Source organism: Bos grunniens, chromosome 13 (assembly GCF_055505025.1).
Source record: "Bos grunniens cultivar Pamir isolate PY7600 chromosome 13, Bosgru_T2T1.0, whole genome shotgun sequence".
Lineage (NCBI taxonomy): Eukaryota > Metazoa > Chordata > Mammalia > Artiodactyla > Bovidae > Bos > Bos grunniens.
Genome location: NC_141177.1, coordinates 71,395,274 through 71,407,964, shown reverse-complemented (window position 1 = coordinate 71,407,964; position 12,691 = coordinate 71,395,274). Strand labels below are relative to the sequence as shown.

At 45.4% G+C, this 12,691-nt stretch overlaps 1 protein-coding gene across 1 annotated transcript in view; it reads left to right on the top strand.

Moving 5' to 3' along the window:
* Window positions 1-225: 225 nt before the first annotated feature.
* USP6NL (USP6 N-terminal like) overlaps window positions 226-12,691 on the top strand; it is a 205,936-nt gene continuing 193,470 nt past the window's right edge. The window contains exon 1 of the mRNA XM_086334906.1: window positions 226-493. The gene's annotated coding sequence lies outside the window, so the exon portion shown is untranslated. The remainder of the gene's footprint in view (window positions 494-12,691) is intronic.

The window sequence follows — 12,691 nt, the reverse complement described above, 5'->3', positions numbered from 1 at the left end:
CTGTTCAGAGAGGCAATAGCTCAGCTGCCAAAGAGCAGCTATGGACATCTTGATGAAAGACCATCACATTTTCGCTTAAAGCCTAAGCTTTAGGAGTGCATAGGGCTGGGCTGGGGCCTACAGGAAGAAGGAAAGGAGTGAGGTGGACATTTGGGCGGGCAGGTAGAGGAAGTTGAAGATTCCTTTACCTGCTTTACAGTTTGTCTCTGGGCTGGGCTAGCTTTGGACCAGGTGTGGGAGAGAGGGACACAGAGTACAGAGGTCCGGTGGGACCCTAAGTACTTCTTCCCAGACCTCTGCCAAAGCTAACGTTGCCTGGAAAATGAGGTCGATGCACCGGTGAGCTGCGGTGAGCTCTGAGGGCTGTGGAGGAACCCAGCCTGGCCGCCCCAACCTGTCCAACTTAAAACAAGGGGGAACCCGGAGTGCAGCTGCCCTGGGCTTCATATTCTGTGGATCTGCCTAATGACCAAGGACACCTTCTCTGAGTCAGGTTTGTTGAGTTTGGCTCCTGGAGTGCATTGTTTTCTTTCCTTTTTAAGACATGTGAAGTCCTTTGATGAGCTGATGTTTATATTTCATGTTTTCTCATGCCAAACGAGCACTTATTATTATCTACAATTACAAAAGCATTTGGTGTTTTCCGAGCTTCGCTAGCTTCAGATTCCAAGAATATTTTGCTTTTTATACAATAGAGGGGTTCTGAAGCAGTTGTATGTAAATTAGATTTCTGACAATTTAGTAATGATTAAAATTCACTGGTGACCAAAAGGAAACTTCTGGTGGATTTTTTGGGTGAGAAATAAAATTAACGTTCTGTCATGACAATAGCTGCCTCCGTGCTAGACAAAGTGTCGTAAGTTGAGATTTCGGGTTGGCGTTTTTTTTTCATTAGTTAATTAATGAATTAATTTGTGTGTGGGGGGGTCTTTGTTGCTGCGCATGGGCTTTCTTCAGTTTCGAGGAGTGGAAGCTGTTCTCCAGTTGTGTGTGGGCTTCTCATTGTGGTAGCTTTCCTTGCTGCAGAGCATGTGCTCTAGGGTTGCATTGGCTCAGTAGTCGAGGCATGTGGGCTTAGATGCCCTGTGGCGTGTGGAATCTTCCCAGACCAGGGATTGAATCCATGTCTCCTGCATTGGCCGGTGGATTCTTAACCACTAGACCACCAGAGAAGTCCTGGGTTGGTGTTTTTAGAGGAAGGCGTCCTGTAACATACATGCTTACTGGTCTTGTATCCTCTATGGAGTTCTGTCTTTTCTTCAATTTTTTTTTTTTTTTTCCTTCACCACTTTTATTTTAATTGGACTATGACTCACAGAACAAGTCAAGCTTGTTAAAAGCCAGACTAAGACATTCAGGGATAGTTCCCAGAACCCCCAGGGCTGGCAAACAAACACCTTGGCTGCAGGGGAAGCCATCCATTTCCTCAACTGGTCCAACTGGCAAAATGTATTAATAATTATAGTTTGCAGTGGTTGTTAAAGCAGCTGGTGGAGGGAGAGCAGGTTGACCTGCCTTTTTCTTTGGGCTCCAAACAAATGAAACACCTCTTGTTCACCGCCACATCCTAGGCGCTGGTGCAAAGGCCTTCTCTGGATCTTTAGAAGTCGACCTTGAACATGGGTCCCCGCTGCCTCTGAATGCTCATAGGTGAGTCCCACCAGGAGGCAGGGGTGCACAGAGCCCGGCCTTCTCCAGATCTGACACCGGGCTTCCCCTGCTTCCCTGCCCCGAACTGGAGTCCCAGAGTCCTGTAGTCGGGCTAGTTGTGGTTTCAAGGTGTGGGGAGCCAGCTCCTGGGCTCCCATAAATGAAATGCAGCCTTCTTTTCTTCCTTCCGAGAGGGAGCAGCCAGAGCCCTGGTTCAACACAGGTTAGACAGGTACCAGAAAGAACAAAGAACTCTGGGCCTGCTGATCTGGTTTGAAAGCTGCTTGTGCAAGTGGCCAGGGCAGGGCCACCTCCTTATTTCTCTGCCCAGCCCTACTGCAGTCCAGCTGTCCTGAGGTGGCCATGTGTGCTGGGGTGAGGCCATTGGCCAGTGTGGGTGCACTTATCTCCACGATCAAGAGCAGGCCTGGAATCTAAAGGGTAGAATCATTTCCTTCTTGTTCCAAACGTGTATGTGTGTGTGTGTGTTTGTGTGTGTGTGTGTAAAAGGAATTGAGAGCGGGGGTGGGGGTGGGACGTGATGAGGGAAGTCCTGCAGGGGAGAGAACAGCATCTCCCACCCGCAATGGGAGTGTCTCTGTCCTGTCTGTTTCACTCGCATTGGAGCTGGGCCATGCACGAGTCTGAAGTCAGTGCTATTTCACTAACAGAGAAAGAAGCTTTTGAAACAAACTGGCTCAGGCCTTGGTGATGGGAGGCAGAGGTGTTGTTAATAAAAGGAGCGAGATAGTAAAGTTGCCCTGTTTTACGTGGCCCAGGGACCTGGGGCCGAGAGGAGAGAAGATGAGAACTCGGGAGCTGGCTCTGGAGAGTGGAGGCAGGACAATGGCAGGTGGGATTTTGCAGCTTTGTGCCTTTTTAGGAGGTCAAGTTCTATCTGATCAGCGCCTTCTCCAAGAAGCAGGCTGGGGAGAGCAGCTCAGATGACTGGATTGAGCACGAGATGGGGCGTGGAGCCCTGGCAGCCTTTTGGAGAAAGTCAGAACAAAAGCCAAGGCCAGGCCCGTCAAATAACAAGGGTTGTTTCACCTTGTTAAATGAACTCTGACCCCAGGACGCTGTGTTGAGAAGGATTCTGAGTCTCTATCATAGCAGTCTTTCCTGTTCCACCAAGGCTGTCAGGGGCCCAGGAGGTCCTCAAGCAGCAGACCACCCAGCTCATGGAGCTGTGTGTCTTTCCTCATCTCTGACAGGCATGTGACCCTGGTCGCACAGAACTCTGATTCCTGGGATGGGGGACCCCTTTTGCTATAGGGCAGCCATATTTGGGCTGGGAAACAGGGGCAAGCCAGGGCCTGGAAGATTGAATCCAGATCTCTTCCTCGTCAACGGACAAAGAGCTGGTGGCTAAAAGTGGGGCCCCATCTCCGGAAACTCTGGCAGGTTGGGGCAGTTTTTTGACCATTGCCCTGGGGGCAGGGGCATATACCGTGGTATGTGCACTCCTCCCAGAAAGGCCAGAAGTCTAGAATGGAGGGTGGTCTCTGGACACCTGACCAGATGTGGTTGCTGACTGCCTTGCACAGAACCCAGGGGATCTGTTTGGGATTAAATGAACATCAGTTATGGTGGTACTGATATATGCTAGGTGTTCCATGAATATTAATTCACTTTCCCTTTCTTTAAAAAAAAAAATCCAGCAAAAATATACACAATGTGAAATTTACCATTTTAAACATTTTAAGTCTACAGTCGAGTGGCCTTAGGAACATTCACATTGTTGTACAACCATTACCACTGTCTGTCTCCAGAACTTTTTGATCCTCCCCAATAAAAACTCTGTCCCCATTAAACACTGCTTCCCCAGCCCCTAGCAACCTCCATTCTACTTTCTGTCCTTATGATTCTGATTCTTCCAGGAAATTCATATAAGTAGAATCACACAGTATGTCCTTTTATGACTGGTTTATTTCACTTAGCATAGCGTGTGGGCTCAGGTGAGTCCCACTAAGCATCCACACCCTCCCTGGTTGGACAGTTCAGTAAAGCTGAAGGTTAACAGAAACTTTGAGGGCTCTTCGAAAGGAAGAAGCCACTAAAGGACATGGTATAATTGGAAGTTGTATGTGGAGCACAGTGGGGTGATGTGGCTCTGTAAGGGTTATTTATACAAATTTGCATGCACAGGTCTATGTGTGACTCTATATGTGTAGACCGAGCTCTACGGGAGTCTTGGTGTTTTCTCAGTAGCCGTGCACAGCACTGCCTTCCCAACTTGTCCCCTGGTCCCCGTGGTCTCATGGTGGGGAATGGGGGAGGGGGGCGGAGAGCAAGGTTAAGCTTTGCTCTGTCCTGGGAATATTGCTTGTTCCATCTAGGTTGTGACTTACATATTAATAACTCTGTTTCTTGCTGTCCTCAATCTGGTAGGTTGGTCCTCCCCATGGGGTGCTTGCCCTACATGTAAGCACATTCTTCCTCGTTCTCTGCAATAGTTCAGACTTAAATACCACCCTTTGCAGAGAATGTGAATGGTAGGATGAGAAAGCACAGAGTTGTTGGTTATAACTAGTGATTAGACCACTTTCTCAGTCATACCTGCCAAAAATTAGCACTGTGTATGTGTTATACCCCACATATGGGGGCTGCTTAAATCTCCTTGGTAGAGACAGAATTCAGCTTCAGCTGAAGCTGCACTGGTTTTAAAATCAGATCAGTTTAGTGTGTGAGAGCGCATTGTGTCACCGGGAAGCCAAAGTCATTGTGACACACCTTGAACCACTTAACCTTTGAGTCATTGAAACAGGGGTTGAACCATTGAAACCTGAGGTCATGGCAGCCTTTGTCTGATGGGTATTTTTCTGTTTTCAGTATATTAAAAAAAAAAAGGAAAGGAAAGGGAAAAAAGGTCACACAAAACCCTGTGTGAGGAGGACAAACCTTCCTTTTGGTTTATCCCTCTCTCTGAGGCTGGGAAGAGATAAGGTGGAGCTCTCCAGAAGAGGTTTCTGAGCACAGGCCAGCTCTGCTGCGGTCCTTGGGCTGCTCTCGTTTTGTTGATAGTCCCATCCTAGGTGGCATTCCATTCCCAAGTTGGAGTCATCCCTCAACCTGTGGAGTATTGCAAGAGAATTCCCCACCAGCCCACAGTATATCTTCCCTCCACTCTTTATTGTCCCTGGCCTCTGCCCTTAGGAAGTTTGCAGACACACAGGAGATCATTATGGTAATGGGGGAGATGAATGCAGGAATGCAGGAGAGCCAGATGGAGAGCCCAGCCCAGGGGAGGGGAGCAAGGCAGTCATTTAAAGGAGTGACAGGGCTGAGGGGCACAATAGAGAGCACTTCTCAACTTCTGATGCTTCCTACCATGTGGAGGAAGCTTTGGTAGTATAACACTCCTAGTCTCCTTCTGCCATGTAGCTTAGAGGAAGAGGAATTCCTTACGTTTGGAAAGAGATACTGGGTTTGCAGGGTTCAGATGCGTCCTCTTCTTTTTTTAGAGAATCAGACTGTCTGCAGAAAATGCAGGTCTTCTCTGCCCTTCCCTGCTGTCAATATTCCAGGGGCCAGACCCCTACAAGGGGAGGTGTGCTCTGACATAGCAGAGCCTGTTACTGGTGGGGGCAAGTCTATTTGAACCTGGTGACAGTGTCCAGAAGCCACTTGTTTGCAGATAACATAAGCCACATTCTCCGAGATCTATTTTATCTGTTGTAAAGGCAATATTTCGGTTTTCATCTGCTTGGCTCCTTTGACTTATTTCTTAGTGACCCAGAGCTTAGATAGAGAGGAAGGGTGCATCTGGGGGGCCATGTTGAATTCTAGTAGTGACAGTTCAGCCCCAAACGCTGATCATTTAAAGGAAAAGGAAGTTGAGAGCATGCTCTATTGTCAAAGCGGCTGTCTATGAAGCATGTGGGGGTGCGCTGTGCAGACACAGGGAACAGAAACCCAGAGCTCAGAGTGGAGAATTAGCATGCGAAGACTGGAATATACCAGTGTGGCTGGAACATTGTGACCGAGGAAGGAATAATTGAGCAAATGCTCGAAAAATTACCCGACCAGACCACGCAGGCTTTGCAGGCTAAGGAAGAAGAGTTTGAATTTTATTCTAAAAGTGATGGTAAGTCAGAGAAGGTCTTAAAAGAACAATGATACAGGCTTATTTACACTTCAAGTCATTCTTTGGAATGGTCTGTGGGCTGGGTAATGACAATAGGAGAACTGAGATGAATCCTAAATCTGGCTTGATGCATAGATGGATGTGCCATTTACAGAGCTGGTGAAGACCAGGAGAAAATTATCCAGGAAGAGTACGGGGAAGGTAATTAAATTTCAGTTGTTCTGAGACTTCTCAGGGGCAATGTCAGATCAGCAGTTGGATATGCGCTCCATAACTCAGGGGATCTGGAGGAACCCAATATTTAGAGGGGTGTGTGCGTGTGTGTGCGTGTCTGTGTATACAACAGAGACAAATGAAAACATCCCTAGCCAAGCCATGCCTGGATACTCACTGACAAGAAACACTAGAAAAACCATTTTTTTTTTAAAGTTTTTATTTTTATTTAACAAGGTTTGGGGCTGGATAATACAGACAACATCCCTTGGAAAATTCTGTATAGAAAACCTAGCATTATAAAGAACTATCACATGATTTTATTTAGGGGAAATTTTCATAACTTCCAGTGTATTTTTTCTTCTCCACACAATAGCTAGTTGTCAATCATTTTCCTGTTGAGGGCAAAGAATTCAGAAGACTTTTTATTCATTACAATTGATGTCTTTTGCAAAAGGACCCCTTAATTAATGTTTATATGGGGCACATAGATTTTTCAAAGACATCTGGCCCTTCCTAACACACACAGCTGTGTTTGAGAGCCTGATTTTTCACCCAGCCAAAGGACCCCACAGGGATCCACTATTCAGCTCAACCTCTGCCTCTCCACATTTTTCATAATGGAGCCACTTTCCTGCAATGCTCCTGCTGGCTGAAACCCATTCATCTCCATGAAAGGGGCTGCCGATATTTAAAGTTCATTTCAGGAAGGTTTCATAATAAGAACTGGGGAAAATAACATAATCTCATTTTAAAACATTTCCTTCCTCTGTTCTGCTGATGGGATCAAACAATTCAGAGTTCCATCTGTCCTGTAACAGGTCCAGATTGCCTGATGTGGTTTTGAAGTTGTTTGTTTGCTTTGTTTCAGGGCACCTCTGGTGGGATTCCCTCCCCTCTGAGCTGGATTCAGACTGTGCCATTTGATCCTTGGATTTGCAATTCCAGGAGCAAAAATAATGAGCCAGCATTGTAGGAAAATGTCACTCACCCCCAACATGGTCAGAATGCACGGCTGGTGAGGGATGTCAGACTCTAAAAGGCAGAGTGGATTTTTGCTTAAACGAATATTTTTTTCCCCCTCAAATTTTGTTTATTTATTCCTGGCTGTGTTGGGTCTTTATTGCTGTGAGGGCTTTTTTCTAGTTGGGAAGAGTCGGGGCTAATCTTTAGCTGTGCACGAGCTTCGCATTGCAGTGGCTTCTCTTGTTGCAGAGCACAGGCTCTTGGCATGCAGGCTTCAGTAGTTGCGGCTCCTGGGCTCTAGAGTGCATGCTCAGAAGTTGTGGTGCATGGGCTTAGTTGCCCTGCGGCATGTGGGATCTTCCTGGATCAGGGCTCGAACCTGCATCTCCTGCATTAGCAGGCGGATTCTTTACCACTGAGCCACCAGGGAAGCCCAAGGAACATTTTTTAAATTAGCATAAAAACACACAATCATCAAACAACAGCAATAATAATCCAAATGTGAGTCTATATGTAATGTGCTGACAGGCTGCATGGTATGTTCATTGTTTTCCCTTCCCTAGGCCTCTGAACAACCAAGGCATTGTAAGGTACTACAAGCCTCACAGAGAGACCCTTTTCTGATGTGAGCTCAGTGCTCACATGAGCTGTGAGGTGTCAGGATGAAGGTGGGATGGGACTACCTTCTACAGCTTTGCCTGACTCTTCCTTTCTTGAGTTTCTGACCTGTCCATTCCCTTTAACCTTGAGGGCTGGCAAACCTCTTCTGTAAAGGGCCATGTCTTATTGGTTTAGGCAACTATAACAAAAATACCACAGACTGGTGACTTGTAAAGAGAAATTTGCTTCTTACAATTCTGTTACCAGGACATTCAAGATCAGGGCTCCAGCAAATTCACTGTCTGGTGAAGGCCCACTTCCTAGTCTGTGCCTTCTATTGTAACTTCACATAGTGTAGTGTAACAGAGGGGCAGAGGGGTGAGGGAGCTCTCTGGGGTTTCATAAGGGCACTAATCCCCTTGATGAGAGCTCCACCCTCATGACCTATTCACCCCCAAAGGCTTTACATCCTAATAGGATCACACTGGGTGTCAGGTTTCAACATAAGAATTCTGGAGAGATACAAGCATTCAGACCAGTACAGGCCAGATGGTAAATATTTTAGGCCTTGCAGATCACACATCTCTTTCACAATGACCCAGTTCTGTCTCATAGCATGAGAGCACCCCCAGCGAAGGGTGATCCAACAAGATTTATGGACGTTGAATTAGAATTTCAGATATATTTCACATGTCATGAAATAGTATTCTTTTGCTTTTTAGAAAACCATTTAAAAATGTAAAAGGCATTTTTGGCCCACAGATTGTACAAAAACACATACAGGCTGTGGGCAGGACAGATTTGACCTGTGGGCTGTGGTTTGCCAACTCCTATTCAAGTTTGTGGAGAAGGCAATGGCACCCCACTCCAGTACTCTTGCCTGGAAAATCCCATGGATGGAGGAGCCTGGTGGGCTACAGTCCATGGGGTCGCTAAGAGTCAGACACGACTCTTAGCGAGTCTTTCACTTTTTTTTAGCGTGACTCACTTTCACTTTTCACTTTCATGCACCGGAGAAGGAAATGGCAACCCACTCCAGTGTTCTTGCCTGGAGAATCCCAGGGACAGGGGATCCTGGTGGGCTGCCGTTTATGGGGTCGCACGGAGTCGGAAACGACTGAAGCAATTTAGCAGCAGCAGCAGCAGCATTCAAGTTTGTTGCTTTTGTGCTAATATTCCTCCCGGCCACTAGGGGCACATGACTTTCTCTTCACACTGATTAAGATTCCTTCTCTACAAAAGCAAGAATGAGAGAGTTTCTATCAGATTGGAGTGGAAAGGTGGAAGGATTCTTCTTATTTTAATTTTTAACTCTCCTTTTTTACTCATTATCCTCGGTAATGTGGTGAGCCTCACCCTATCAGTTCAAGGCCTAAATAGAACAAAAGGTTGATTTCCCCTGAGCATGGAGACTTCTTCCTGCCTGAAAGTCTTTGGACTAAGACATTTACTTTTTTTCTCTTTAGACTCAAAACTATATCTTTGACTCTTCCTGGATCTTAAGTCCATTGGACTTGAGACTGGACTACATCATCAGCTCCCCTGGGTCTCAGGCCTTCAGGCTGGGATTGGAATTATACTCTCAGCTCTCCTGGGTTTCCAGCTTGCTGTGTCATCCTTCAGGTATTAGAACTTACATGCCCCCAGAAACGCATGAACCTATTTCTTATAATAGGTCTCTATATATACACATCCTACTTGTTCTGTTTCTTTGGAGAACTGTAACTAATACAATCCCTTCCCATTCTAATTATCTGTAACAATCTGATCTTTCAGATCCTTGAAAGCACTGAGTCCCTTCCCTTTGTGAGGACCCTCCCTCCCTCCTTCATGTCCTGGCTAAGACCTAATCTACCTCAGGCCTCAGCTTAAGCATTATTTCCTTAAGAAAGTCTGCCCCCTTGGCATCTTCACTCCCACTGCTAGACCAGCTCTCTCTAAACTTCTTTCCTAAAACTTACCATAGTGTTAAGTGTTAGTTGCTAAGTTGTGTCCAACTCTTTGCAACCCCTTGGACTGTAAACTGGCCAGGTTTCTCTGTCCTTGAATTTTCAGCAAGAATACTGAGGTGGGTTGCCATTTCCTTCTCCAGGAGAGCCTCCTGATGCAGGGATCGAACCCGAGTCTCCTATATTGCAGGCAGATTCTTTACCATCTGAACCACTGTGGAAGCCTAGTTCTTCAGTTCAGTTCAGTTCAGTCTCTCAGTCGTGTCTGACTCTTTGTGACCCCATGAAATGCAGCACGCCAGGCCTCCCTGTCCCTCACCAACTCCCGGAGTTCACTCAGACTCACGTTCAACGAGTCAGTGATGCCATCCAGCCATCTCATCCTCTGTCGACCCCTTCTCCTCCTGCCCCCAATCCCTCCCAGCAGCAGAGTCTTTTCCAATGAGTCAACTCTTTGCATGAGGTGTCCAAAGTACTGGAGTTTCAGCTTTAACATCATTCCTTCCAAAGAAATCCCAGGGCTGATCTCCTTCAGAATGGACTGGTTGGATCTCCTTGCAGTCCAAGGGATTCTCAAGAGTCTTCTCCAACACCACAGTTCAAAAGCATCAATTCTTCGGCGCTCAGCCTTCTTCACAGTCCAAATCTCACATCCATACATGACCACTGGAAAAACCATAGCCTTGACTAGATGGACCTTTGTTGGTAAAGTAATGTCTCTGCTTTTCAATATGCTATCTAGGTTGGTCATAACTTTTCTTCCAAGGAGTAAGTGTCTTTTAATTTCATGGCTGCAGTCACCATCTGCAGTGATTTTGGAGCCCCCCAAAATAAAGTCTGACACTGTTTCCACTGTTTCCCCATCTATTTCCCATGAAGTGATGGGACCAGATGCCATGATCTTTGTTTTCTGAATGTAGAGCTTTAAGCCGACTTTTTCACTCTCCTCTTTCACCTTCATCAAGAGGCTTTTTAGTTCCTCTTCACTTTCTGCCATAAGGGTGGTGTCATCTGCATATCTGAGGTTATTGATATTTCTCCCGGCAATCTTGATTCCAGCTTGTGCTTCTTCCAGCCCAGCGTTTCTCATGATGTACTCTGCATGTAAGTTAAATAAGCAGGGTGACAGTATACAGCCTTGACGTACTCCTTTTCCTATTTGGAACCAGTCTGTTGTTCCATGTCCAGTTCTAACTGTTGTTTCCTGACCTGCGTACAAATTTCTCAAGAGGCAGATCAGGTGGTCTGGTATTCCCATCTCTTTCAGAATTTTCCATAGTTTATTGTGATCCACACAGTCAAAGGCTTTGGCATAGTCAATAAAGCAGAAATAGATGTTTTTCTGGAACTCTTTTGCTTTTTCCATGATCCAGCGGATGTTGGCAATTTGATCTCTGGTTCCTCTGCCTTTTCTAAAACCAGCTTGAACATCAGGAAGTTCATGGTTCACATATTGCTGAAGCCTGGCTTGGAGAATTTTGAGCATTACTTTACTAGCATGTGAGATGAGTGCAATTGTGCAGTAGTTTGAGCATCCTTTGGCATTGCCTTTCTTTGGTGAATGAAAACTGACCTTGTCCAGTCCTGTGGCCACTGCTGAGTTTTCCAAATTTGCTGGCAGATTGAGTGCAGCACTTTCACAGCATCATCTTTCAGGATTTGAAATAGCTCCACTGGAATTCCATCACCTCCACTAGCTTTCTTCGTAGTGATGCTTTCTAAGGCCCACTTGACTTCACATTCCAGGATGTCTGGCTCTAGGTGAGTGATCACACCATTGTGATTATCTGGGTCGTGAAGATCTTTTTTGTACAGTTCTTCTGTGTATTCTTGCCACCTCTTCTTAATATCTTCTGCTTCTGTTAGGTCCATACCATTTCTGTCCTTTACCGAGCACATCTTTGCATGAAATGTTCCCTTGGTATCTCTAATTTTCTTGAAGAAATCTCTAGTCTTTCCCATTCTGTTGTTTTCCTCTATTTCTTTGCATTGATCGCTGAGGAAGGCTTTCTTATCTCTTCTTGCTATTCTTTGGAACTCTGCATTCAGATGCTTATATCTTTCCTTTTCTCCTTTGCTTTTTGCTTCTCTTCTTTTCACAGCTATTTGCAAGGCCTCCCCAGACAGCCATTTTGCTTTTTTGCATTTCTTTTCCATGGGGATGGTCTTGATCCCTGTCTCCTGTTCAATGTCACGAACCTCATTCCATAGTTCATCAGGCACTCTATCTATCCTATCTAGGCCCTTAAATCTATTTCTCACTTCCACTGTATAATCATAAGGGATTTAATTTAGGTCATACCTGAATGGTCTAGTGGTTTTCCCTACTTTCTTCATTTTAAGTCTGAATTTGGTAATAAGGAGTTCAGGATCTGAGCCACAGTCAGCTCCCGGTCTTGTTTTTGTTGACTGTATAGAGCTTCTTCATCTTTGGCTGCAAAGAATATAATCAATCTGATTTCGGTGTTGGCCATCTGGTGATGGTCATGTACAGAGTCTTCTCTTGTGTTGTTGGAAGAGGGTGTTTGTTATGATCAGTGCATTTTCTTGGCAAAACTCTATTAGTCTTTGCCCTGCTTCATTCCATATTCCAAGGCCAAATTTGCCTGTTATTCCAGGTGTTTCTTGACTTCCTACTTTTGCATTCCAGTCCCCTATAATGAAAAGGACATCTTTTTTGGGTGTTAGTTCTAAAAGGTCTTGTAGATCTTCTTAGAACTGTTCAACTTCAGCTTCGTCAGTGTTACTGGTTGGGGCATAGACTTGGGTTACCGTGATTTTGAATGGTTTGCCTTGGAAACGAACAGAGATCGTTCTAGTTCTTACCGTAACTGTAATTTAAATGTTTGTTTGTGAATTTTCCTGTTTAATGTCTTGTGCCTTCCAGGATAGGGAACTCCCTAAGGACAGGGACCATGCTTATTTTGTTCAACATTGTGGTCCCAGCACATGGCCATGGCCATGCACGAATTGATGAAATGATTGAGTGGACGCCTGTGCCCATGGCTGGTAGTGTTCCGGAACTGATTATGTTCTGCAGAAGACAACACATGTGTCAGGGCAAGGTAAAGAAGTAAACAACCTGCCTGCCTTCATCGTATCAAGAAGTCTAGATCCTGAAGAGAAAGTTGTTTTTTTCTTCTAGTTAGAAATATTACTATTGCTCAGTCATTGTTAAGATGAAAATCAATCTTATTAAGGCAACAAGGTATTTTCCAGTTGGATA